Raw genomic sequence first — 23,349 nt, 5'->3', positions numbered from 1 at the left:
GTACTCTGCCCCCCACAGGAAGCCCACCGAGAGCTCCCAGCCCCCCCTTCGCTCATCTGCCAGAGGACCAACACTGCTGTCCCAGCAGTGGATGGGGAGGATGAAAAGTCACAGGCTTCCAGTTCCTGCCTTCCCCTCCTAGGGAAACCTGGCCAGGACACAAAACTGGGTGACCCCACACACCCCTTTCTGGCAGCAGCCATGAGGAGAGGCATGGCTCTGGTCCCCTGCCACCTCCTCAGCTCTGAGACCCCAGGCTTTGCTCTCCTCCTTGCAGTGACACTGACTGTGGGGTCCCCTCTGTCCTGCTCCATCCTATCTGTTCAGGTCCCTCACCACCTACCATCGCTCTCCTCACTTGTGCGGGTTTTTTTGCCCTCTTCTGATCTCTCCTGTCTCTCTGTCAGTTTTCTCCCCTTCACACATTTCCTTCTCTCCTTTCCACCATTATTTTTCCACCATTCTTCCCTCCTACCTCACCCATATCATCCTCTTCCAAACTTCACCCCAAAGCGTATATTCTCACTGGAGTTCTTATGCAGGAAAGAACAACTGGGCTCATAAAATATAACTAAAGGTCTGCTTATGCATATCTTTCCTCTTTCTCCTTCCTCTCCCTTTCTTCTCTGCAGCCTGCAAGCTGTGGGGGCAGAAACATGATTTTCCCGCATATCTGCTGGCATGCATTGCACACTATTGTTCTACTGAGCTGTGAACCTACCCAGTGCCATAGTAAAATCAAGTGGCTCAGACAAGGGATACAGTGGATATATTTGCCTCGTTTCTTGGAAACCTGAAAGCTAAAAACCTGTTTAGTAGAAAATGGTTGGACATTTTTGCATTGGGAACTGGAGGAGGGAAGATCTTGCAGCCAAAAAATATCAGTTTTCTAACAGAAAATGGAAATGTAACTAAAGCAGATACTAATAAAAATGTTCAACTAATAATCCAGTTTCCATCTTGATGGAAAAATTTCCAGCAGCCTTAGCACAGTATTTTGTATAACTGAAAATCAGTTTATAGTATTATGTTTATTCTCTGTGAGTTATTTGTGTACAGAAAAGCAAATCTTTTGTGACTTACTCTTGGTATGAAAGATTTTTCCAAGATTAGTCACCGTAGCCAGCCTTCCTGATTAAAAATATTTATTGGAAATCAGTAAAAGATTAAAACATGAAATATGAGGTCCTGATAGTTCATTAGATTTCTAGTAATGAATTCTTCCAGAATGTATGATTTTCCTTGAGTAATAAAGCTTCATATAGTTGTTTTAAATTCATCAGGTCTTGTCCCACCCTCAACCCCCCAAAAATCTTGAGAAAATCTCATTTCACAGTTTCCCATAAAACCAGGTGCAAAACAGCTGCTTTGGGCATGGAGGGATTCCTGAAGCACTTCATTGGTATCAGTAGCCAGTGAAAAACCATGAAATCGAAGGGATTTTGATAGGTACATTCACAATCCTCCAAGAAGGTGCCATGGAGGATAGTGTGGCTGAGCTAGTGTTTCCCACATTTGGAGGAAGGACATTCACGCAGTCTAGTTTTCCAAACTCTGTGAAATTTTGCAGTAATGGCTCCATTCGACTCTGTTATTGTTGAAAACACCCTCGATTTGCTCTGCGGGGATGATATGGGTGGTTGCACTGATATCCCAAAGCTCACTGAGACCATCCACTGGAGAAATGAGCTTTCTGGTGTTTCTTTAATAACTGTCACTAAGATGAACAGCTTTGGCTATTTTATGTAGCATTCATGGGTTGTTGCTGCCTTCCCCATACACCTTCCACTGAATCACTTGTTCATGTATGTCAACTAAGACCTTAGGTAAGAAGAGGATTTTACCTATAACTATATCCAAAGTCAATTAAAGATAAAGTCTCTCCATAATTCATCTTCTCCAGCAGTACTTTGATTGATCCCAAGGTTTCCTTCCACTGATTACCATGAGAATTGCTTTAAAATTATTCTCTCCAGGCAGGTTCCATAGGAACTGTAATTTAATGTAGCAGTAGTATCAAGAGCTAGGTGATTCAGTCCTAGAAACATTTACCACCTATGTCCCGTTCTTCCCCCACTAAACTCAGTTCTGCGGTTTCATGGGAAGATCATTTCAATGAACATGTTTTCATCCACCTGGAAAAAGGAGAGGGTGAGATCATGTAGTGTAATAAAGCCTGTAAAATTAATCCTAAATCATTGAGGAAGCAAAAGAAGCAGCTGCAGGTTCCAGGTTGCTAGCTGTTGGGTTGGGGGTTTTTATTAGATCTCCACTGAACTACTTAGTGCTCAGCATTGATTTAAAAATATGCCGTTCTTAACCACTGGTTAGGCGTTTCATTCACTACGTATGGTATCTGAGGAAGACTTAATGATATGTGCTTTAAAAAGTCAAAACAGTGGATCAGACGTCGAGACTTGAAGAATGACAGTTCTTTTTATCCAACCCTACTTTAAATTATTATTTTAAAGAAGAATGATGAGCAAATTACAATGGCTTTAAGAAGACAGGTCACCTACTGGGACAAATTCTGACTCCACTGTATTGTAAAGGATGTTTTCCAGGGCCAGGGGGGAGATGGTCATTTTGTCTATAGGACTGACACCAGTGATACTCCTACTGTGAGGAAAGTATTCAATTTTCATCATTTGCTTAAAAAAGTACCGTTTTGTTTTAACAAACGGGAACATAAATGAAAGATATTTCTGTATGCTCTGCTTACATGAATATTTCCCAGTGTTTTTATATCTCAGTTCTCTAAGGAATAATGTTTTCAATTTCCTTCAGTGTTGTACTGAAATGTAAAATAAGACCTCTGTGCTTAAGGACTCCATAAACGACAGTTCTTACTTTCTATTTAATTAGCATGAAACAGATCATATAATCATTCAGGGATAAATTCTGACCTCTCTGGAAGGAGAGGAGAGAAAAGAATAAAGGAATTTTCTTCTCTTGTCAATAGCAAACAAATGCAGAAAATGTATGAGGGTGAACTGGCATTTATTGTTCTATTGAAAAGTCAACCTCTAGTAGGAGGGGCAGTCTCTTATCCACAGAGGTTGGAGAAGGCATTTAAAATACTGTTCAACATGCTTTGTGCCATTGCAAATCTTACTCCTAGTAAACAAGAGTTCTCAACTGCTAAACAAGAGGCATTTACTTTCCACTGCCTACATTACCAGTATATTCCAAGTTGACTTTTGGTTGAGAAAAGGCCATAGATGATGAAAAACCATTATATAAATACGTCCATAGGCAAGAAGAAACATTGGCCCAGTGCTCCTAAAACTGTCATTATTTATTGACACTTCTCACAATTTTCCATTGAGAAACCTACCTCTGGAAAAGCAAGCAGCAATGTTAACACAGCCCGTAATTGGTTAGAGACGCACAGCTGAGCCTTCAAGCTCGCAGGCTCTGGAGACCAGAGCACAGGGACTAAACCCAGGACATTTTCCGTGAGCAATTCTCACACCCAAAGCCATGTCCCCTCCTTTTCCAAGGAGAGGACAAAATCGTTGATACATGAGGCTTTCTTTGCAGCTTGGGTTAGCCCTGAGCAGATGAGGTTGGAAAGAAGCTTTGAGATGCTGATGTGTGTGTGGAAGAGATTACTTTAAATACTACTCTTACTCTGCTTAGGTATCATGTGCTTTAACACTGGATATTCAGGCATCTCCGGATACCGAACAAATTTAGCATTAACCGCAAAAAGGAGACTGTTCCTCAAAGTCTGGGCTTTTGCAAGAGCTGCATACTGGTTTTGGCCCAGGGATTTGTTGGATGCTATGAACCTGAGCTGCTCTTCTCCTGAACTCCAAGTAGCTGCATGTGCCAATATAGTGCAAAGCAGGTACAAAGCCAGCCAGCCCAGTCTGCTAGCAGTCTGCATTTACTTTTCCCTGGAGAGGCTACTACAGACTAGAGATGCAGCAATAAACATCTGAAATGCCAGGAGAGATGGTCTACTAAAATGCATGAGGCTAAGGACATAAATGAGTGGAACAAGCAGGTACTGGAGAAGCAAATTAGACTCCTGGCTTCCTGTAGCTAATTTAAATGGGAAACGGGAGTTGCTCCAGGTATTCAGTAAACAGGCTTGCAAATTAGCTTCCCACAGTTTCCTTATGCTGCTGAACATGCATAAAGAACATGTACTGCGGTTCATTGCTTTAACTCACTTTGCTTCCAAAATCAGTGAATTTCTCCATTATTTTCAGTCACTTACAGAAATGTTTTCATACCTGGTTGTGAGTAAATAGGGTAGGAGATAACTGAAAGTGAGTGCTGGACTGTTAATAACCAGGTAGCCAGATTTTTTATTCGTGAAATGTTTCTTGAGCCTGGTGTTACCAGGGGATACAAAACTGCTTTTCAGTAGCTGATATCACCCTGTATGAGAGAGAGAGGCTCGGAACAGTTTCATATCTTCATCTCCTTCTTTAATTCCATATGAATTAACTGGAGGCCAGTTCAGGCTTCAGAGGAGCAATGCAGAGGGAAGGGGGCTGCTTGCCAGAGCTGAATCAGCTCCTGTTCATCAGGTAAAGGGGTCTGAAAGGACACCCATTATTTAATAAGGAAAAAAATGGTGTAAACCAACCAATTCCTTCAGGCTCCAATTTTAACCCTAGATTATCTTCAATCTTTAACCCAAGATTAATCTATATGGCAAGAGACCTAACTGCCTGTGCTTGCCCTCAAAATATCTGTTCTCTGGCTAAAGACAGCAACGAAGATGGTGTTACTGAGTTCACGATAGTCTTTGGCGAGTAGAAACATGTCCCATAAGCTTTAGCAAACAGTCCCGTCCTATGTGCGCCCTACCTTTACATGGGATGCAAGACAAGAGTGGAGGAGCCCTGTTTCCCTTGCTTTCAAATTGGTCAGAGACTGATATGTTTTAGCAATATAATGTCAAACTTAGGGTTCTCAGCTGTTGAAGTACCAGCGAATGGGCCAACAAAGCTCAGAGCAAGGCACAAGATCACCGGAATGACACATAAGCCTTTTTTGCTGGCAATATTCCATTTGCTACATTGTCCATTTAATTTGAATGCTAAAGGCAAAAAAGAAATCAGCATTTCCAGTTCTGCTTATTCCTTATATGGTGAAATGTTAGATAACTTGCGTTATTTATAACCTGCACATTTGGTATTTTTTTTATACCGGGGGGAGGAGGAGGACATAGTGGGCAAGAAGGCTCTGGATTTTTTCCTGTTTTACTGAAGAATTAAGACTTAAACTGTGTCACGAGAGCAATCAACTTTATACCTATGCCTTGTAGAAGGGCAAATCTTGAGTTGGGTAATTAAAATTGATGCCGTTTATGACTTTTTTAAAGGGACTCGCAGGCATACCATATACAGCATGGTAAGAGGTAGTGAACACTGGTCCTAAAGCTTTCAGCTATAAGGTGATCTTTAGATGTTTGTATTTCAAGACCTCCACGCTTCCCAACTCAGTAACACTTCTAACAATAAGACACTGGAAATAGGTTTTTGGACTTACAGAGATGGAAGATGTCTCATATAAGGTCCTGACCTTCTCCCTGCCACAACCGTGGTGCATTTTCAATCATGATGAGCTGCCCGACGCGGCTGTGCCGCTGCTCATTCCCAGCTAAGGCGCTCTCCATCCTTCTGGTCGCTGCTGTATTGTGTCACCTGGTCATTTTATTTTTCATCAGTGTCGTTGTTCTGATGCTAAATCCTGCCAAACCCCACTAAAATGACTATTTCCCCCCCCATGGTGTTTGTGTCATGCGTAGTGCCGAGCAGACCCTCACCCCAGCCCCAAGTTTCACAGACGTCACTCACCAGCCCCTCTTCCACACCCCAAGAGGCTTTTATTTCATCTGTGAAGTGAAGGTCACACCATTACCCCGCCGCTTACCTCAGTCCCCTGATCAGCATGTAATGACATTTCTCTGCCATACTCATGAACTGGACCTTTTTTAAAAATTGGAAAACAGGCAATTTTATTTCATAGAAATCACTTCAGGACAGATGACCTTTACCTTAATGCGTGTGGCACAAAGCTCTTTCAGGCATGCTGCAGGGGTACGCCACAGAAAACTCAGAGGGCACATAAAGCTGCCCTACGTTATCTTCTCAAAATGTCAGTCATTTTCTGCCTAACGGCTTTTAACTTGGGAGGAAATCTCTTTGCATGCAATAGCCTTTGTCCTAACTGTTCATGCAGCGATAGCAATGATATACGGAAGATTGCAGGTTATTTCTAAACTAATACTAAGCCTAAAGGAAAGGTAAGTAGGGCATGACATGTGAATTTAAAGGCAGTCTTTAGCTGTGGTTAAAGATTGCTTGCAGATGTTGACTACTGATTTTTTTTTTTTTTTTGCCTTGCTCTGCCTCTTAGAATATTGTTTTCAATGTCCTCATTGTCTTATTAGCTTTCCCTTCCCCCTGGATCCAGCGACATGCAAAAGGAATGACGGTAGATGTTACTTTTTCCTGCTCCGTGGCAGAGAGGAGTGTAGGGTTTCAGAGATTGTAAACTATTTCTTCTGCACTGAGAGACTGACTGCATGGCTAGAGCCCATTAAATATAGCTATGCTGACAGTATCGCTTCGGAGAGTTCTGTGGGAAAAAATCTGTCTGCACTATGTTGGTACCTCCAGCCAGGCAGAGAGCTGTCTTGATAACTCATTCAGATAATGAATAAAATGTGGAATGAATTCCATGCAGGATCAGCGCTCTGTTGATGTGAGAACCGGTTGCAAAACGTACGACAGGATCCTCCTGTGGCTGTTGTTTTAAGCTTGGCAAATACCGTGGATTGTATATGCTAAAGTCAGGATATTATTAAAATAAACCCCCCAAAACTCCAGAGAGTTAAGATATGATGCGGATTCCTTTGAGCTCAGGTCCCGTTATCGCTGAGATATGTTGTATGTGAATGCAATTTATATGAAGTTCTTTAAGACTGGAACAGCCTGTTATTTCTGCCATGCCCAGGAAAATCAGGAAAGGTATGTAGCAGTAATAAATCAATTATTTCTTACAAATTAGAGGAAGATAGCATTGCCTAACAGCAGTCTTCCAGATGGTCGGGATGAAAGGTGGACTGGGCTGGAGGGGAAGGGAGGATTTCTAGATAACCAGAATAAATGTGATACAGTTTAGCGGTAGAACTGAAAAGATCCAGAGGAATGACACCTGTGTGCAAGGAAACGGATATCTGAGAGCTTAGGTTATGTCCGTGGGTTGGCAGAGCAGGTTTAAACAAAGACATTTCCTAGACATCATCAAGGAGGCAAATTCTTTATGGTGTTGAACTAGAGTAACCATGGGGATAGGAAATGACAGATTTAAATAAAACCGGGTCGTTTCTAAATATGAGGGGCAAAATACACTTTTTCCTAAGAGAAAAGAAACAGTCGGGGGCAGTGAGGAAACGGGAGGGCAGCCCCAAAGCCAGCTGCTCCGGTGTGCAGAAATCAGCTGCCAGCCGCCCCAGCGCTGGGTGTCCCTGCGGCCAGGACAAGGACTGAGTGGTGTCACCCGCCCGTCCTGGGCTAATTGCCACTCTGCCATTATGTGTGTGGTGGAAACCATTCCCTTGACATGCAGGGAAGCCTGTGATGTGGCATTGCATGTTCTCACCAGTAACCCTCCCTCAAATGACACAGGACGCCTGCCAGCTATGGCTAGGAGAGATCAGTCCAACACTTCCTCAGACTGGGATGTTGAAAACAATAGTAATTACCAAAAAAAAAAAAAAACCAAACCCCAAAACAAACAGGTTTTGAGCCAGCAAGTCTATTTCAAATGCAACTCCCAGAAGCAGTAGATTTTTCAATTGAGCAAAGCCCATAAGCAAAGAAATCTGATCTTGATTAGCTAGGAATTAACATTAACTCATTAATATATGTATTTGAAAATATTAAAATATGAAATATATTGATAGTAATATATTAATAATTATTATTTTAAAGTTCATTTCTTCCTAATCACAGGAGTAAAGCCATTAATATTACTGAAGAATACCTATGCATCGGTTCCCAAAAAGCAGCATAGTTCGTTGAGCAATTTTGACTGTCAGCAAATCGGGGCAATTGCATGAGTCCCTCAAGGAGACCGAGGTTCAAAACCCAGAAAAGTCGCTGACTACCCACCACAGCTGGCCAAGCAACTGAATCCAGCCTGTGAAGCAGTTTTGTGTGGTTCCCGTGACAAGCCAGGCGGATAAAAAGTATTTTTGCAGGTATTTGTCAGCGAGGACTCAGAGGGTCTGGTGAAGCACCGCACAGATGCCGGGCCCACCTCTGAACATCTGGCTGGGAGTAAGAGCGGCTCTGGAGTGTAGGAAAGCTGACTGTGATAAACCAAATAATCCCTGCTAACTCTCTGTCTAAGAGGCCAACGCATCTCTCCCTGCTAAGTCCAAGAGGGAATTAGTCACACAGATGATTTGGGATGAACCTGAAGGAACAGCTCTTCACTCTGTGAGAAGCAAGAAACACCCAACATTATTTTGTTCCTACACCTAAAATACTGGTGAAGAAATACATGTTTTACCAGAGGCATCTTTTACAGTATCTCTCAAATCTCTGCCACTTTCCCAGCACTCCTACGACAATTCTTCAACATAATTCTTCCCTCCATCACTGGGCTTGCTCAGGTCTAATTGCGCTTGGGCAGCTGATGAGAGCACGCAGTACAAAAGCTATGTAGCTCATGGGGGGCACACTCCAAAGGAACAGGGCAAAGGCAGACAAAAATTGTATGTCACTTCTACCTAACGCAGATTCTGCGCTGAACTTGGTCCTGGTACAACATGGAATAGCCCCAGGTTCTGCTATAATTTAATTACAGCCTCCCCACAGCTACTTCCAGGATGATGTGAAGATCAAAATCAGCTGAGGGTCTCACTCTGCACTTTGCATCAGTCCCACTGTCCTCATCAAAATGGCTATTTTTCTCTTTTCAAAGACACAAAACACCCACGTCTGCTATATTTGGATGCTGGACATCTGAAAAAAGAATCACCCATGAAAATAGCCTGAATGAACCTGCTGAATGGCAAACCACTGCCAGCTAGACTGAATGATTTTTCTTGCAGAGATGTTTTTGCTATTTTCTCCTCTGAAAGCAATAGAAAAGGATGGAGGAAAGAGCTGGTTTCTTTTCTCATGCACACACCCATCATCAACAGCTTTGTTAAGTCCAAAGAACAGCATCTCTCTTCCCAGTAATGATGCAATAACTAACAACCCAAATCCTACATGTGATACTCAGAGCTGGCAGGCAGGGAAATTATTTCTGGGTTGTTTTCCTTGTTCTTAAAACTTGTAAATTAAACATAGGTATTGCAAGGTAATAAATATGGAAATAAATATGGAAAGCCCCCTACCTTAAAGTCCAGAAATTTCAGGGACAGAAGTATTCAAGACAGACATAGTGAAACAGAAACATGAGTCTCTTTGAGGCAAGGGAAAACCAGGGAGCAAGGCAAGAGGACAAGGGATTGTTCTGAGATCCCCTTTGTAAGTGAAGAGGGTGGGTGGTGCGAGATAAAATCAGGAATTTGACTTCTCAGGACAGATGGATTTGAAAAAGAAAAAAAAATCTACAGGCCAAACTAAAAATGGTTATCACGGTGAAGTTTTGGGCTGTTTCAGGCTGCCAAAACAAATAGCTTGCATCCCAAAGCAGCAAAGGTTACATGCATGGAAAATGGAGCTATCCCTGAGGACTAACTAATACACTCTAATTATTATTATAATTTTTTCAGAGAGCTTTGAGAAAACCAGGGCACGCTGAGCTACCAAGTCTGACCGCATCTACAAAAGTCTTAAGAGGAGATGTTCCAGACTAGAAATGTTTTTATATTCCTAGCTTGGCTAAAACCAGCTAATGCTGTTTGAGAAGTGAAGGCAGTACTACTTCAGCAATTAGCAAGAACTGTTTGAGGTTACTGATATACTAAAAATGCTTTGAATTTCAATTAAGTTTGAAGTTATTTCCTAATACAGCTTGTGCCACTTCTGCAGGAGATACACACAAGTAAATGCAATCACTTCTGGAATTTCAGCTAAGTATAGGTACTACAGGGGGAAAAAAATCTACACGTCTGACAAGGTTGTATCAATCTCCCCTTATCTGCTGTTTTGGTAAGACTGCCAAGGTATTCTGAAAGACTCGGGCTCCAGCCTTGCACTTATGCTTAATGCAGCCTTTCTGCAGAGTTTACTGCGGATTAGTTATACTATTATGTAATTTTATGTAATTATTATAGATTTATGTTGGTTATTGTATAAGAATATTGCTTCTTTTTGGAGCAGCCTGCACAGTTGTGTAAATTCCCCCGTGTCCCATTTTTCTTCAAGGAGAAGTGTAGCATAATGGTTAGAGGAAAGGACAGGACACTGGGATCTCCTGGGCTTCTTTCCCAGCTGTGCAAACTATTTAGGGACGGCTTCCCTTCCACAGAAATCAATGAAACTCTGTACTGAACTTTCCTGGGAACATGATAAAATCCTTAATCTCCCTCTGCCTTCCTACTCTATCCTGCAAGATATCAAGCACACTAGCTCAGCCCGTCCAGCAAAGCCCTTAAGCATGTGCACGTTAAGTGCAGAATTGCTGCAGCCAAAGCCCGTGCTTGCGGTAAGCGTGTTTCTGGGAGCGCTGCCGTTTCCAGAGCCAGGAACGAGCGGGGGCGATTATATTCATCTACCTCCGAAGGATGTTTCAAACATTAAGTAACAGGATTCTTGGAGACTGGGCACAGGATGCAACAGAGTGAGATTATCTTTTCTATCCCTATTCTTAATACCTATTAATGGAAATAGATGATAGAGTATCTATATCCATACACATACAACATCTCTCCGGTCCTGTCAAGGCAGAGCATTATCTGGTAAAGAAGCAGTGGTTTCGGGTTTAAGGAGGGGGAAAAAGAAAAAGGAAAAGCTGTTTATAACACATTAAACAGATACTGTTTGGAGGCTTACACTATCATTCTCCCAGGGGAAGCCAGAACCTACCTACAGGGTGTGTTGAGTTAGTTCCTCATTCCTTCTTTCTTTTTTTTTTTTTTTTTTTTAACTTCTTTTGAAATCACTGAGTGTGGAGCATGCCTTGCCCCAAGGGAACATATTGCTGAGCTGTTACTCACACTATAAAAGGGTGCCACTTCTCGCTCCTCCCTGTCCTTGAGGCCCCATCTTGAGGTGAGGAAAGGGCTGAGTGACCAAACCACCAGGCCCTGGGGCCTGCCAGCCCTGGGGGGATGCTCGGGGGGGGGCTCAGCCTGGCTGCCTGGCTCTGGGGAGCTCATTCCAACTGGGAGTGCTCCAGCCTGGGATCACGGTGGGCTTCAAAAGCATAGTCTGGAGGTTTGGGGTGTCTCCTCAAGTTGTTCTAGCCTGGCAGCTGGGACTGGCTTCAGAAAGAGCTTGCTTTGGGAGGAATAGTCTCCTGGAAAGACAGTAGTTTGTCTCTCCTGAATGACAGGCTTTAGGCAGGTCGGGGATTAGGAGGGGGCAAAAAAGGGGTGTCCTCTGAAATTTAAAGCTAAAATCCCTCACTCTCTGTTTCAGTGGACTCTGCCCCTCTTCTGTTCGCTTTTCCCTCAGCGTGTGCCAGCGGCTGACCCACTGCCGGGGCTGAGGCAGGGTCACATCCATGCCCAAGTGTCGGCAATGCCGGGCGCCCTCCCCTTCCCCTTCAGCGCAGCACGCAGCTCCTCACAGGCCTCGGGGATGTGAGAAAAAGGACATATTCTTTACAGTTTATAAACTTCATCAAGTTCATACATCCCGTGAACCTGCAGCCTTCCAGCTGCATAACACGCTGCAACCCAAGCTATGTGAATGAGGAGAAAATCATCGATGTAGTTAGCGAACTACCACAAAATTCACTGATTAAATTACTGGATAAATATTTGAGTGGATCTAGCTGACAGGTATGTCATGCATGCAGTCTTAAAATAGGAAAGTAATGGGAAATGAGGGAGAAATGAGCCAGGAAACAGGAACGGGAATGTGATTTCTGGTAATACAGCTCATGTTCATCGGTACCTTTTTAGCAATATAGAGGATGTGTGTGGTGAAACTGAGAGCAAGGCTCCATCGTTAAAATAAACTGACAGAAATTGCAGTTAGGAAGAAACAGAGCATTAAGCAGCAGTTCTCCGGGAATAAGGCTGGTGAATGAATTTATGGGGATTTACGTCGGCCGAACCTGGCAGGTAGTTTTTAACGTGCTCGCAAGCAGCAGACGTAGCTATTTCCAGTAAAGCTGTGGCGGGGGTGGGCTCACTGGGGAGGCCGATGCTCACGCTGGCCTCCAGTGGTGCTGGCCTTGCGGCTCCATGTTGGCTCCTCCACCTGCCATCTCCAAGAGGGGTTGTTCCCTCTGCAGCCTGAGGATCTTGTGTTTAATTTAAAAAGATGAAAGGAAGAGGTCATCCTGTTGTACAAATGTGTCGGGGCAGCGCACGGCAGCTGGCAAGGCGCTGCTCCCAAGCTGTCGAAACAAGCGCACGCACGACTCCAGGCAACATCAGTGAGGGCAGGATCATCACCACATCCATCAGGTCAAGCCCGTGAAGGTCTCTAAGGACAGGCCGATCATATTTGTGTCATTCAGAGTAAACAGTCTGGAAAGTAATTGCTTGAAAACACATCTAATTCATTTTTGACCGATTTTGCAAATGTTTCCCCTTTCCTCAATGGGGCATTGACTGGCCCTGCAAACCATTTGGCATTGGCCTGTGTGGTGTGTGCAGTCACTCTGCTCCTTGATGTTACCTCATCAAAGAGCAGTTGAAAATGATATTTCCAGCCAGACATTTTTCAAGAGTGGCCAGTGAACTTGCTGTGCCCTGTGCCCTCCAACTCACGATTAGATAGGTTTCCTGTGTGTCAATTCAGCTACAGATCGGTGATAAATATAAGATTGCGACATGCTGACCAAAAAAAAAAATAATAAAATCATGACGGGCTATTTTTGGTTTCAAAAGAAACTCTTCTCGCTAGGTCTTTTCAAGCCCTCACCTTCATGTACAGCTGCAGCGGATAAGGAAAACAGGATGCAGGGTTGTAGTGTTGGAGGAATTGAGTGTAAATCAAAGGAGACAAGCCGGTCCCTGTGTGTTGCCTGGGTTAGACCTCAACCTTTGAGCAAGGTGAGCAGTTGTCTCTTACTGGGGACTCTCCCAGCAACAGCACTGCCCAGCTGCCAGAGCGTTTATACTGGGCCATAGCCGCGTCTCACTTTTTCCTCCCACTGTGTCACCTCCTTCCCTTGTGCTGACAAGTGATTTAGACAGCCTGCCCTGCTGGCCCTGCATTTGAAATGTAAATCAAACACATGGGACATAAAGCTGGGTTTCAAAGTTGACTATTAACTAGGGCGGAAGGGGTGGCGTAGCAAAAACAAACAGTTCCAAGTTCAAGTCTGAAACCATAAGAGCATGCTGAAAAACCTTCCTCCTCTTCCACGGCCAGCCAACGTGAGGGTGAGCGCTTTCCCTGGGGCAGAACATATTTAGTGGTTCCCTGATTTCCTAACCCAGGTGCTCAGTCTCCAAATCAAGTCTGACAACCGACTTCAAAGGGAGGAGGATGCTGGGGTGCTAAGGCTGGCCTCACGCATTAGTATGCAGTGGCTTTAGTCAAGGGTTTCTTGTAGTTCTTGATGTCCTGAGACCTTTTGACGTTAAGCTCTGCAGTGTGCTTCGTCCAATATCTAACACCCCAGAATGCTAAATTAACTGGTATATTAACTCTGGTATGGAAAATCTGGTGTTTAAAAGTAGTGTTTACTCAGGAGAGTTAATGGCCAGCCACACCTCGCAAGACGTTGGGGTACCCTAAACCTGGAGGCCCCCTCTGCTGTCCTAATGCTTTCAAAAACAGTGGAAGTTTTGCCCAAAAAATTATTGGAGGCCCAAAGCAAATCAGTACGAACATATTTTTTACCAAGTAGGGATGTACCTCTACCATTATAGAATCATGTAGTTTAATATTTATTTACCCACCACCCCAAATAATTCTAGGGGAAAAAACAACTTGAAATAATTTCTAGCATGATTTAGACAAATTATCTTTGATAATTCTAGGGTGACACCCTCACCACTAAGGTCTAACTCGGAAATGGGAGACATGAGTGACTGAAAATATTGAGAGGTTTGAGTCAGTTCTGCTAAGCCCACCCATTCGGGTACGCAGCAGTTCCCTGGGCTTGGCCAAGTGAGCAGCAAATCCTGCCTGGATATGAAGGGAGGATGTCATTGCTCTCAAGGACAATCCAACAGGAAAGAAAATCCTCACCTTTTTCTGAATTCCTTAAAGCGGTATTTTTATTGCAAATTCTCTGCCAGAAAGAGATGGTGAGAAGAGCAGCTGTGAGAAGTGCTGTCCTCCACTGAGGTGAGTAGCAGTGGTCCCAGCGGTGCTGAGCACCAAGCTGGCTGAGCAGGGGATGGCTCAAGCCTTCAAATACCTTACTCTGATAAATGGTGATGGCCCCTGGTAGGCAGGGTGGTGTCCTGGGACTCCAGGGAGCACCTCCGACTGTCAGCCAGGCCAACCTTGGACACATCATTGCATCTTTCTGCACCTCAACTTCCCTGTTTGTGGAGTGACAGCACTTACCACTTTTGAAAATTGATTTTGGGGAGGGAAGCAATGCTGTGGCGCTGCTGAGCAATATTTCCCAATAGACTCAGTATTTCTGTCCACAACACCCTCAACAACGGGAAGGGCTCTGCTGGCATATGTGTATGTACAGGTGGCTTTCCCATCGCGGGGATCAGCTCCGCCCCGGTGCTCTCTGAAGGCAGAAAGCACTAAGTGCAATTTCACATGAGCCGCTAACCAACATATCTGTTAATAACATTCCTTTGTTGATAGCTTGGACCATTTTCAAGCAGGCTTTGTCGTCTTCTCCAATATGGGAAAGCATTTCTGAAACCATATAGGATTATAATTATGTAGTCTTCCTGTAAATAATGTGTTGTTCTAGTGAAGTAAACTGCTCTGCTCCTCATTAGGCTGCATCGCAGAGCAAGGTGAAGTCAATTTACTAGAGTACCAGTGAGGATATCATTGCATGATCTTCATTTCCATTATACAACTGGATCTAACTCTCTTTTATTTTCAGGCTAACCATGCTGAGCTTTAAAATTGCCTTGATTATAATGTAGCTTTTAAATGATTTGTCGTGGCTGATTGTTTTGCACATGAAAGTTGCTACTAGCTGATTAGGAAAAAAAAATCCACCATTGCTTCTTCTATTGCTTAGGAAATTGCAATCCTCAATCTGCAGCTTGAAAAGCATGTTGCCATGGAAATGATGCTTATGCTGTCGTAAATAAAAGTATTCGAGGGTCACCAGGGTCTGCAGCATAAACGGGGGCACAAATACTGCCTGGAAAAGTGCCAGAGTGGTTTAAACATATAGGAAGATAATTTTAATGGTGTTTCACCATTATCGTCAGAAGGACTGATGAAGGTTAACGTGTAGCTGTAACCTTGGCACGAAAACAAAGCAGAAAAAGTCTTAGCTATTGGTATTAATAACAGAGTAGAGAAAAAAAATATTGTAGCCCTCCTGACCAGTATTTCTCCACTCGATCGGATCAGTGTTCCTCTCCCATTGTATTTCTCACACATTCAACAGCGAAATCTAATTGTATATTCATCCAGGGGCAGTTATATGGAATTCATGAGCACAGCACATGAGAGCTTAGGAAAACCAGTTGATGTTATAAAATGCTGTATCATGGACTACCTGATCGTGCAGCGAAGCTTCCCTGATTCCGCAGCGACACCCCACCCGCAGCCCAGGACCAACCATGGGAAACTGGCTTTTGGGAAACACTTTTGAACAAGAACCCAGCGGGGGGAAGGAGCCCGTGTGCCTTGTGCTGCTCCTGCGAGAGGGCCGTGCAAAACATCTCCATGCCAGACCAAGAGACAGCGCTGACACTGTTTCAAGGGAGGAATACAGAGGGCAGCGACGGACGGGGTTTGGGAGGCATCGGTTCGTGTGAATTTTCAGGAGGAAAGCAGGCGTTTGCTGTTTCTGGTGGGTTCTTAATTGTTCAGTGGACTGCTCAATGGCATTAAATGGGCCATACCGTGAAGCTGCCTTGGGCAGTATGAGATCAAGGATACACGCTTTTCTCTTTGTATTTTTAACACCCACAGAAGCATTTAGAGCACAGGCAGTCACTTTAAATAAAACTACAGAGATTGCAAATGCCACAGCTTGCTTATTTACTTACTGTCTCTTAGTCTGTCCAAAATGTGGAAATAATGTTTCCAGAGATGCTGGAATTCATGTGCCTGTTGAGGATCCTGGCTCCTGTCCTGGATGATATTGCATATTCAAGGGATGATTCATTCACTCCTGAGAGGGAGGAAGGACTGTACCAGCTGTACCACCTCTCCCTCGCTGACTGACAGCGTGGTGATGTTTCCACAAGGAAGCCTCGTGCCTCCAGGTTAAGCCAGCAATTATGGAACAAACAAAAGGGAAGTGAACTGGAGAGATGATTCACTGGGACAGAAAACCAAAGAGAATTGGAAAGGTGATGCCAAGCCAGACTGACAACAAAATTTTCATTTGTCTCAGTCCAAAATGTGCAGACAGGATTTTGCATTTCATTTGTGTGTAAATTAACAATGTCCTTTGCCATCTGCAAGGGAGGATCCCGGAGGGAACAGCTCAGCTTTCAGGGCTTTGCCACCCCACTCCTGCGAAAGGCTGCTAAAACCTACAGCCAGCAGCCCTCCGTTAACGAAGAGTGAGACCCAACCCCAGTACCCTTGACTGCTCCATAAAGTCACTTAAAAATTCAAGACATGGGTTTTCCCTTTATACTCCAATTTTTTCAAAAAAAATTCACCCCTGCTGGGACAGGAACCGTGTGGGATACGGGGCTGATACCACACGCATGACACACCTCGCTATAGATTTATCCCAGAAGGGCCGGCCGAGGCTTTGAAGGCAGCTGACGGCTCCCAGCTGGCTGGGGGTTTGCTCACATGGCCTCTGCGGCTCCTTAATGGGAACAGGGTGGAAAAGCTGGGCTCAAAGGTTGCCCAGAATGACCAAGAGAGAAAAAATTCCTCCTGCCACTCCTGTGCTAATCAAACGGGCGTGGAGAAGAAGTTTCAATTCCTCGTGTCCCGCACTGCCAAACAAACAAAAAAAAAAAATATATGCACGAATTACACAGCCAGTTCCTATATTAAGGAAGAAGCCTTCACGCTATCAAAATCAGTTTTAAAATTAATCTTGCCTGTGGCATATGGAAACTGAGCCAGATAGCCCAAGCTCCCTTAAAACATCTTTCAAACACACCTAATCTGTTTACTCCGGGCTTTTACTGCTGGCGGTACCTGGGACTTCGCCTCCGAGACTTCCTACAGTTTGTGATCTAAGCAGGTCAAAGTTTCCAAAGGTGAGGAGAAGAGAGGCGATCCCTTCCCTGCCTGTACGAGAGCTATGTGCCTCTGAGCTACTAATTTAAAACCAATGAATCAGAAGTAAGTAACATGAAAACCATCTAACATTTATGTTTACAGAGCACCTTCTCTAAGCAGACAAAAGCATGTGTCAACATGGAACTGCCATGTAGAGCTTGCGTAGCAAGCGGCTCGGCGTATTTAAACAGCTTTTGCAAAGATGTTAACATGTTGCTAAGGAAGCAAGAGCCTGCACGGATATAGGTGCCCTCCTGCACCGAGACACGCCGTCCGTACAATGGGAAAATGGAGCTTCCCTGGCACTCACAGCTTTTTGTTTTCATCTTTGCAGCTTTAAAAAAAGGCAGTTCTTCCAGCGGCTGATTAATGGTCCCTCTGCAGAAACTGCATTTTACGCATATTGAAAAATCTTGGGCGAGATAACACTTTGACCTAAAACATAACAGGTTCTTTTCTTTTTTTTTTTTCTCCTTAGGTGTCTGTCATTTGTAAGTTTTAATACCTTGTTTTTGAAAGAAGTCTTTTCTAACTTGAAGAACAAAGGTGGCCAGGCTGCGGCTCTCTGTGCACCCCCTGCGCGCGTGTGGCCAGTGGGTGCTCCGAGCACATCGGTAGACCAGCGTTGGGCCATAGCGACCCACCTCGGACCAGCAGGAGAGACGTCCCGGCCTGGCACCAAGAGCACCTCCTGGGCTGTGGACACATGCCCGGCGCAGCTCCCGCTCCCCTGGTGTGTGGTCCCTGGGCTAATCAATGTCATCCCCTGCCTGTGAACCATTCCCCAAACTTTTTCTTCCTCTGAGCGCTCCGTGTGTGCGATACAAGCTTGGGTTATATTAAGCCCATTGCTCAAAGGACCAGAAACGATGGCTCCCATAGGCACGCAGCAACTACACTACGGAAAGAGTGAAAAATTCAGGGAACGAGTGGCACTGTAATATATCTTACCTACCCAGAATATATCTATCCATGTACTGATCTCTATAAACACACCCATTTCTCCATATGGGTGGGTATATTTTTATACGTACCAGTCTGAAAATACCAGTAAGTTTTTATTAGCCCCATTTGCAGATGGGGTAATGATGACAGACAAAGCGCTGTGATCCCTCTAGGCTGCTCCTTCTCAGGAGGGGAGAGTTTGAGTCTTCTCTCTCGAGGAGAGGTAAGACAGGGAGTTGAAGTTTTTCAAAACCCAAGTAGCTCCTTGGTGCGGGAGTCTTGCCCAGCTCTCACTTTGAATCATGCTGGCAAATAAACATGAAAGTGAAAACAGTATTGTGAGATAGTTATGCAAGAGCGGGCGGATCCCGGGACCGAGCCATTGTTCCAAACGTTTAATTAACATTATGAAAGCTGATTAAAGGAAAATCTTTAACCTCCAGGGAAATCCCATTTTCCTTCACTTCCCATACCTCCGCAATTTTCACAATGTAAGAAGGAAAGTGTTATTTCAAGGCGTGATTCATATCAGCTACAACTTGATCTTTGCCACAGCCATGTCCCGCAGCTTAAATAATCACTAGCAGTGTCACTAGACAGGGACGCTTCTGAGGCAGCATTTTTCCCCCGTTATGCCATGACCTGAATTGCCATCATAATTTCTAGACTTTGTGTCATCCTGGCACGATGACAAATGTTCACCCACGCTCAAAAACTAAAAGTTAGTTCGCAAGGACAGCGATACCTTCCCAGACACTGCATCTCAGATACAAAGTGTGAATGACATGCCACGGTCCGGCTTTGTAACAGCAGGGGCTGTTTGCTTTGGTCACTGCAGCAAATTCCTCTGAAGGCAGGAGACTGAAGCACCACCTCCAGCGACTCCCCGTCTAACCTTGAGCAAATCACTTACCCTTTCTCTTCTTTTGGAAGTGGGGATTAAGACAGCATTACCTCTCTCGGGGCACTGCAAACATTAATGAATGCAACCAGGAGATGTTTAGGTGGAAAGTGCCACTGCAAAGTTATGTTAGTGGAGAGATTTGCTTTCAGCCGCAGTGGGTCCGTGAGCAGGCACAGCCCCCTCAGTTTTCAGCTGTGCATGGGTTGCACGTTGCCTCTCTGCTCTCCTAGGCCTATTTTAACTATACACCACGGCCAGCCCGTCAGAGACCTAATCCCAGGATCTAATCTTGGAGGCAACAGACAGCTGACGGTCTGCACTGTTTACTTGGAGGAACGCCCTTGGGGCTGCGTCGCGGGCGCTGCACCAGTGGGAAGGGAGGACAGGCACCCACCCAACACCCAGAGCAGGTACCTGCCAGGGGACAGCCAGGACCCGCTCACCACGCCTGGCCAGGGCACCTCAAGCTCATCGGCCTCTCTGGCAGCGATGGCACGTGAGTGGCATGGGGCAGACACCATGGCCCCGGGTCCTCCCCTGGCTAACAAGAGCCTGGGTGGAGGATGCATCTACAGACATCTAATTCTCGAGAAGGCTTCAGTCCTTCCCAAGCATCAGGCTTATACAAATACATACACATATAAATACATGATATAAATACGGCCTCTGGCAGCAATTGCAGTCTCGTACGCAGACCTTCAATCGTTCTTCCCATCTGTAGATCTTGCAGGACAAAGACACGGCAGAACTTCAGGGCCCGTTCTGAAGAGGAGGAAGATTATCTTTTCCCACTGTTGTCTGCATTTGCCTGATGCAAAAATCATTTTAATTATGATATAACAGGATCATCCTCACTACTCTGACTATGAAGAACAGGCACCGCTTTTGTGCACACAGAGACATCAGTAAAGTAGAAGCATTATTTACAGGATGAAATTCCTCCTTCAAAAAGCGCTAGAGATAAACCAAAGGAATATTAATGCGAGATCGTGAATACCAAATGCATGAAATTCTGACTCAATAAAAGGCAGACAGCTGGGTTTTCTGATAAAAATGGGCTTTTATTTTTTAATTCTTCCTTTCATTACCTGGATTCTGTGTTTGTCAGAGCAACAAAACATAGTTTCTTTGATACGTGGCAAATCTGAAAACAATCCCGCAAGTAGCACAACACAAAAACTCCCACAAAATGGGAAAGCTATAAAATTTGAGAGGCGACGAGGCTTTCAGAAGTGCCAGTTTCCCAGTGCAATGGCTGGAAGGGTGGCCTGGCCTGGCGGCAGTTCAATCATTTTGTAACGGAGGACAAATACTTTCAACATCCTGAGAAAGAGGGAGGGGGAAGGGGGGCACGGCTCCCCTGCTTTCCCTCCCCCTGCTATTCTTTCTCCTCCCTCCCCCCACCCCTTGGATTTTCAATAGCTCTTTAGTGTTTCCATCAAAGGCTTCTACCATTCATCCTCCCTTCTGGTGCCTGCCTTCCACCTGTCTATCCATCACAGCCCTAACCCAGGTCTTTTTTTTTTTTTTTTTTCTTTCCCCCCCTTTGCTATTTTTCATGCGGTGGGATTCGTTTATAAGCTTCTGTATTACCTAAGCTGGAGGGGAGGAGGCTGCCGGGAGAAAAGTGAGAAAGCAGGATTAAGGAGTAATAATTCAGCTCTGTTGCATTTCCATCTGAACAGTCATAAAATGTGCAAATCCTGTTCCTGGGAATTTCGTGTCAGAAGCCTTCCCTGCCATTGCCCTTCCCGTGCCCTCTCTCCTTCCCTCTCACGCAACAACAGCCGTCAGGAAAGATGCTTATAACTCCACGGACACCAAAGCCACGGCGTGTGTGCCGGCGGGGGGAGCGGGGAGAAGGCTCCCTCAGCACGTGTGCAGGGCAGACACTCCAGATGTGGCCACAAACTACAGCCGAGGGGGTGGGAGGCTGCAGGGATCGAATCCGGCAGGACGACAGGAGGAAGTGGGGAAAGGCCATTTAATATGACAGCTCCCAACACTCCCAGATATAATTAATTAGATAAAAAATAAAAATACGTTAACTTTCCAGGCTTACTCGCTCTGTAAGAAAATTATACAGAAATATATGTGATTCAGACCTAATAGCTTGAAGCATTTCTACTATCTCCTTTTTAGTTCATCTACCATCACAAGGCACCAAAATAGACACGGGCCAGTTTTTGAGATCCCAGAGATCCACCAACAATCCGTCTTTGATCAAACTGCAAGACAGAAAACAGACCACTGCCGTATACAGGTCAGTGAGGCTTTGCCATTGATTCAAGCAGAGTTCAACGCGGCTGGATGTGGTCTCTGTGCACCCCATACCTGAACAAACACATCCAGAACGGCAAGTAGTGCTAAAAACGGGAATTCTCCTTTAACCTGTCCCCAACCCTAGTGAGCCCACAAACCTTTTCCTGGTGGAACTTCAGGTCATGTCTGCTGGACCTGGCAACAGCTGGCAGCTTTCTTCCACTTACAGACACATCCTGGAGATACTGAGGATCACCCAACAGGTAGCACATGTCAAAATAAGTTCCTTTGATTGATAGTTATTTATTATTTTTTAAATAAAATGAGAAGAGATAGAATTGGTTGCCCATCAGCAGCTCAGTTCTTTGTTTGGCAACTTCTTGGACAGTTTGACCATACATACGACAACACAAAATAAATTTCACTTGCTTGCAGTAGCTGTTTACTATAAACTCAGTCCATCAAGGATTTATAGTTCTAGCAGCAGAAGGATATAGGAAATAAGAAGCCCTTTCATCCTTAAACTGCTCTGCGGTCTGGTTGAGATGATGAAAGTCATTGTTTCTAAGGCCAGAGGACAGCAGGAGTTCATTCAGCCAGTTTGGCCGTGCTAGGAGGAGGTGTGCAAATTGGGTCCAAAGACGAGAGGAGGCCCAGAGAAAGAGCAGCCCTTGGTTTTGCAGAACAGTCAAAAAGAAATCCTTAATGATGTCAGCCTTGCTTTGCAGGCTGGAGGGGAGCAGTATTTCCATCAACTAAATGATCTCAACTCTTTGGCTTCCCTGAGGGCATTGCAACAGGGCAGACTGCGATCTCTCCAGAGTCACTCTCAGATGGTTGTGTTCTTCCCACCCACCAGCAGCCCCAACCTGAGCATGTCTTTGGCACAGCAGGTGGTATCCTTAATCCCATGGAGGGCCAGCCCGAAGCGAAGATTAGCAGAAGAATTTGTTTTCATTAAAATCCAACCTACCATTACCATCCTATCTGATGGTGCGGGTTTCAAATGCGCATGTCCAGCTATTCTAGCAGCTCTGTTTCTGCAGGGAAAGGGCAGTTCAGCAACCTGCCTCTTCACTTTCTAATGTCTGTCTGTCTTTTCAACAAGTAACTGCAACAGACACAGCCAGGAATGTTAAATGCACCTCCTCCTGGAGAATTTTTCCAGCAAGGTCAATGGAATTGGGTTTTCACCTTTATTATGTTTCTTTTGACCTGGAACTTATATGATTTTCCTCCCAGAGAAATTTTTTTTATGGGCCCGTGGAAAAAAACAAAACCCAAGACAACAAAACAGAAAGAGACATACAAATAAACACTAATACGTGCAGGAAAAATACAAACCTTAGCACCATGCACTCCCCTCATTATTAGACAAAGGTTGGGAAGGGTTCACAAGTGTAAAATGCTCATGTGAATTATAAGATTACTGCTCAGTTTTCTTTCAAGTCGTGGGCTGGAAACAGATGGTGGCTGTAGCATTTATGACGGCACAACATGTTACTGCAAGCCTAGCCATCTCTCTCTCTCTCTCCTCAAAAATGCAGCTGCAAGGAAAGTCGTGGAAAATCACATTAATAGTCTCTTCCACCACACAGTTTTCCAGCCCTTCATCCCTGGCCAGCACATGGACAGAGCCATCTTGTATCCCAGTAAGAATACTCTTCTAATCCTGTCCTGAATAGTTACCACTGACTGGCTTATTTAACGGCTAGTTAAAATGTGGGGTTTGTTAGCATCGTAAAAAAGCCTCCAGAAAGCAGGTCCTTC

General features: G+C 44.6%; 1 protein-coding gene and 1 long non-coding RNA gene across 4 annotated transcripts in view; both read right to left on the bottom strand.

Moving 5' to 3' along the window:
- Positions 1-998: 998 nt before the first annotated feature.
- LOC142603996 (uncharacterized) lies at positions 999-11,538 on the bottom strand. Its single transcript, XR_012837887.1, has 2 exons — positions 11,147-11,538; positions 999-2,135 (listed from the first exon to the last, which is right to left on the bottom strand). It is a non-coding gene; the product is annotated as an uncharacterized LOC142603996 (long non-coding RNA).
- Positions 11,539-20,060: 8,522 nt separating this feature from the next.
- The window catches only part of PDGFA (platelet derived growth factor subunit A), a 37,058-nt gene continuing 33,769 nt past the window's right edge, over positions 20,061-23,349 (bottom strand). Inside the window, exon 7 of one of the 3 annotated variants that reach the window (XM_075768072.1) lies at positions 20,061-20,079. The gene's annotated coding sequence lies outside the window, so the exon portion shown is untranslated. Of the gene's footprint in view, positions 20,080-20,327; positions 23,127-23,349 lie in introns of those variants that run through there. The other 2 variants (XR_012837952.1, XM_075768071.1) reach the window with 2 other exon arrangements.

The sequence above is a fragment of the Balearica regulorum genome, chromosome 15 (genome assembly GCF_011004875.1).
Source record: "Balearica regulorum gibbericeps isolate bBalReg1 chromosome 15, bBalReg1.pri, whole genome shotgun sequence".
NCBI lineage: Eukaryota > Metazoa > Chordata > Aves > Gruiformes > Gruidae > Balearica > Balearica regulorum.
The sequence above is the reverse complement of the archived record's forward strand: the minus strand, read 5'-3'. Positions and strand labels throughout refer to the sequence as shown.